We start from the raw sequence: 5008 nt of genomic DNA on the forward strand, positions 1-5008 counted from the left end.
TTAAACACCAACGAGTAATGTTAATATTGCCCATTTGTTTTTTTTTCCAACTTTATCATCACATTTTCCAAAAGTTCATACGGAATCCTTGACAGCAGGTACAATTTACTGTCTCATCTCAATAGTGTGCTTTCTAAATAAGCACAGTCGTTCCACCTTAGGGGTATCACAGCCAAGTGAAAATTCACTATCGTGCACAACAATTTCCACAAGAGAAGCGAGTATGTCGGCAGCTGTCCAGGCCGGTAATCAGGAGCAATCGCACCAGCAGGGCTTTCCCTTTCTCACCCAGAAGTACAAAGAAAATTGAGATAGGCTAATCTGTCACAGCGGCAGCCTGCCTTTCCATCAGATAAGCAGAACTTCAGGACAAAAGTCTTAAAATTTGGTCCTGTAATCATGAACGAAATTTGCAAAAACAAATCACTGTATCCTAACACAATCAACAATTGCAGCCCAACTTGGGAAGTTAGAGGGATATGGGCCAAGTGCTGGTAAATGGGGCTAGATTAATTCGGGATATCTGGTTGACATGGATAAATAGGACCAAAGGGTCTGTTTCCGTAATGTATATCTCCAAGACTCTAAATCATTCAATCGAGGGAAACATGACTGGTGTGAATAAACAGCTGAGTTGTCATCGGCTTCAAAGGTTAATTTGTTTCTGAATATTCTGATATAGACCTCGCCTGAATGCACATGATAAAGGCAGAAACACATGGCTGAAGAGATTCCGAACAGCATTTTAAAAGAACTAAAAAGGCAAAAGGGTTAATGAGGGAAGTTCAGTGCACAGTGTCCAGGCAGTTGAACGCATGGCTGCCAATGGTGGATCAATGGGACCTTAGAGATGGTCAAGAGGCCGGAATTGGAGGAGTGCAGAGCTCTTGGAGAATTCCAGGACATAAAAGGAGTTTACAGAATTGGACCAGGAATAATACTTTTACTAATTGAGCCATGAGCAGAGAGCACAAAGTTCTAACTTCAACTAAGTTCCAAAGGAAGGTTGAGACAGTTTGTAGATTTTTAAGGCCATCCCTTTAGTACCAAAGGGCTGAGATATGGAAGAGAGTTTAGACAATCACATCAGAATGATACTGGTATTGAAATTGGGTGGCTCACCTAACCGAACCATTTGTAGTTTCGGGAGAAAAATAACTGAAAAGAAACTTATTCCAAGTCAAAAAATAATGAGGGGCATGGCGAACCTAGACTTGCTTCAGTGTGGAAGTAGACTATTTGGCCCATCAACCCTCCAAAGGGCATCCCACCTAATCCCTGCATTTTCCATGGCTAATCCACACAATGCAGGCAATTTAGCATAGCCAATCCACCTAATCTGTATATCTTTGGACTGTAGGGGGGAAACCCACACAGACACAGGGAGAACATACAGACTCCACACAGATAGTCACCTAAGGCTAGGATTGAACCCAGGTCCCTGGCATTGTGAGGCAGCAGTGCTAACCACTGAGCCACAATGGGCTTTGGTGCTAAAACCTGGGAATATGAATAGATAATTTAAAATATCTCGGACATTGGGCATAAGATTAAAAACAAAACAAAATGCAGCAAACACTGGGAACACTCAGCAGTCTAGCAATCATTTACAGAGAACATGTGAGACCTCATCCTTTCCAGGATAGACAATTGATCAGAACTGGATGATATTACAGAGGAGCAAATTGTAAAAGGTGGTGAAACACACCCACACCCACACATGGAAACACCTACACACACACATCACACACGCATGTGCACATACCTGTCTATGGTCCTGCCAGTACACGACACTGTGAGCTGCAACAAAAGCAAATATTCCTGGAGAAACTGAGCTGGTCTGGCAGCATCTGTAGAGAGAAAACACAGATAATGTTTCAGGTCTAATGACTCTTTGAAAGAATATTGTGTGACCCCTTGACAACGATGATGTTCTCTGCCACCACCACACTACAGGACCTGCTTGGATCGTGTGGTGGAGGAAAACTAATTGCTACTAAGGATTCTCTGATAGAAGGGCTACACCCAAGACATTGACTTCTCCACCTCCTGATGGTGCCTGGCTTGCTGTGTTCTTCCAACCCCCTGCTTGTCCACGCTGAAGATTCTCTTGCAGTCAACGTCATATGGTAGATTGCATGTTTGCAACTAGTGGTCGGTTACGTTGATGGAACAGCCACAGACTTTGAGGCAATAGACCGTTGGGTGGAACATTTCAGGCCATTCCTTGGAGCTGGGAGGTGGAAGTGAATGGGTAAGAGGCAACCATTCAGTTTCCTGACAGCTGTTTCGAGTTTCGCTATGACATTCCCAGAAGCTTTCAGGTGAGTTGGCTTCCAGTTGGGAACATGTTGTGCATTTATTAGCATACCATGAATACTCATTTAACAGCAGAGTCAGCTCCGTCATAGGCACAATTCTTATTAGCCATTAATAGGAAACACGTCTGTTCCCAAACCAGTTTGAATACAAGTTGTCTACTTGGCAGGGTAGACTTCTTCCTCCACGGTCTGCTAAGTACAGACTCTTTCATAACCAAGGCATTTCTTTGTGCAAACACAGACAGTGCTGGGGGTAATACCTGACCAGGTGAATAATCTGCCCAGGTGAGGCACAGCAAACCTGACTGAGCTGGCAAATGTGGTTCAACTCACAAGGAGCTTCAACTTAAAAGGCCATGTTTTGTGGCTAGGTCCATGTCATAGAATCATCGAATTTTACAGTACAGAAGGAGGCCGTTCAACCCATCGTGTCCATATCTACTCCCAAAAGAACTACCCAGCTAGTCCTCCCATGCAAGCACTTGGTAAAAGGCTGCCAGATGTTACATTGACCCAGATGTGATGAAAAGTCAGTGACCCCGATGGTAGGTGAGCTGTTGAGTGCTGGAGCTTCCTCTGAGTTTTGAAGTGTGAATCCTAGGCATGTGAGAGGCAGTAGTATGGTGATACCAGTCTGACTACATTGGTAGCTGCAATGAAGTGATGAGCTCCTGTACGGCAGTCTGCAGTAGCAATCCCATGAACCTGTACTCATTGGGGCCTTACATATAGTGTGGACAGTGGTATGTAGCCTGACCGAGGGGAGCAGCAGCATCCATCCCCTTACAGCATGGGAGCTGGCTTCTGTTGAGCCACTCACAGGCTCCGATCTCCACAGACACCTCTGTCCAGGCTGCCTCAGGCAGTCGGAATGGCCTCTTCTTGCTATCCACAGGGGAAAGAACTTCCCTCCTCTCCTGGACAACCCTCAGAAGAACCTCAGTGGAGAGCAGAAAGGAGCAGAAGGTGACTGAGATGAGGGGAACTTGCTTCACTCTGTCAGTTGGGAATGTTGAAGTTCTCGACAACAAAAGGTTGTGGGTCCTCCATCACAGAGTACATTCAAGGTTGGGTGAGACAGATTCCTCATCTTCAGCAGATGTGGAGATATCATTGAGTCAGTCATACAGCACAGAAACAGACTCTTCGGTCCAACCAGTCCATGCTGACTGTAATCGCAAACTAAACCAGTCCCTCCGGCCTGCTCCTGGCCCATATCCATCCAAACCTTTCCTATTCAGGTACTTACCCAAATGTCTTTTAAACATTGTAACTACATCCACCACTTCCTCTGGGAGCTCATTTCACACAGGAACCATTCTTTGTGTAAAAAAGATTGTACCTCATATCTTATTTAAATCTTTCTCTTCTCACCTTAAAAATATGACCCCTACTTTTGAAATCCCCCACCCTAGGGGAAAAAAAACCTGCCATTCACCTCACCCTTTATCCCTCGTGATTTTATAAACCAGTGAAAAATGCCCCAGCTATCCAACCACAACCACCTGATGAAGGAGCAGTGCTGTGAAAGCTCTGAGACCTGTTGGACTATAACCTGGTGTTATGTGATTTTTAACTTTGTCCATCCCAGTCCAACACTGGCATCTCCAAATCACACCTTATAACTGAAACCTTCTGTTCCCAGCATTATTCTGGTAGAAATGGGTGTATGACTCAATGACATCTCTAAGTATACTGAAGATGAGAAATCTGTCCAACCCAACCTTGAATGTACTCTGTGATGGAGGACCCACAACCTTTTGTTGTCGAGAACTTCAACATTCCCAACTGACAGAGTGAAGAAAGTTCCCCTCATCTCAGTTACCTTCTGCTCCTTTCTGCCCTCCAATTAAGTTCTTCTGAGGACTGTCCAGGAGAGGAGGGAAGATCAGTCGTAATTGTATTGGTTGGCTAAACAATCTTGAAGCACTAAATGGTCCATTCCTGTTTCAATGCCTGAGGTGATGCTACATTAAAATACCCCAATTAATTTTATAGATTCTTTCTGCCTTATTCCGTATAGATACCATTTCTACAGGAAAGTTGGCTGAGTTCTTTTCTCACTATAGTCATTACATTGTCTAATAAATACACCAGAGTCAAGATCAGAGTGGTGCTGGTAAAGCACAGCAGGTCAGGCAGCATCCGAGGAGCAGGAACATCAACATTTCAGGCAAAAGCCCTTGATCAGGAATAAGGCTGGAAGCCTCGGGGGATGGGGAGGTTAATGAGTGGGAGGTGGGGCTGGGGGGATAGTAGCTGAATGCAGTTAGGTGGATGGGGGTGGGATAAAGGTGATAGGTCAGAGAGGAGGGTGGAGTGGATAGGTGGGAAGGGAGATTGGCAGGTAGGACAGGTCATGGGGATGGTGTTGAGCTGAGGTAAGGTCAGGGGAGGGGAAATGAGAAAACTGGTGAAGTCCACATTGATGCCCTGAGATTGAAGGGTACCGAGACAGAAGATGAGGCGTTCTTTCTCCAGGCATCGGGTGGTAAGGGAGTGGCGTTGGAGGAGGCCGAGGACTTACATGTCCTCAGTAGAGGGGAAGGAGGAGTTGAAATGTTCCGCCACAGGGTGGTGGGGCTGATTGGTGCGGGTGTCCTGGAGATGTTCTCTGAAGTGCTCTGTGAGTACGCGTCCAGTCTCCCCAGTGTAGAGGAGACCAGATCGGGTACAACGGATACAGT

This window comes from Hemiscyllium ocellatum, chromosome 26, assembly GCF_020745735.1.
Source record: "Hemiscyllium ocellatum isolate sHemOce1 chromosome 26, sHemOce1.pat.X.cur, whole genome shotgun sequence".
In the NCBI taxonomy this organism is placed as follows: Eukaryota; Metazoa; Chordata; class Chondrichthyes; order Orectolobiformes; family Hemiscylliidae; genus Hemiscyllium; species Hemiscyllium ocellatum.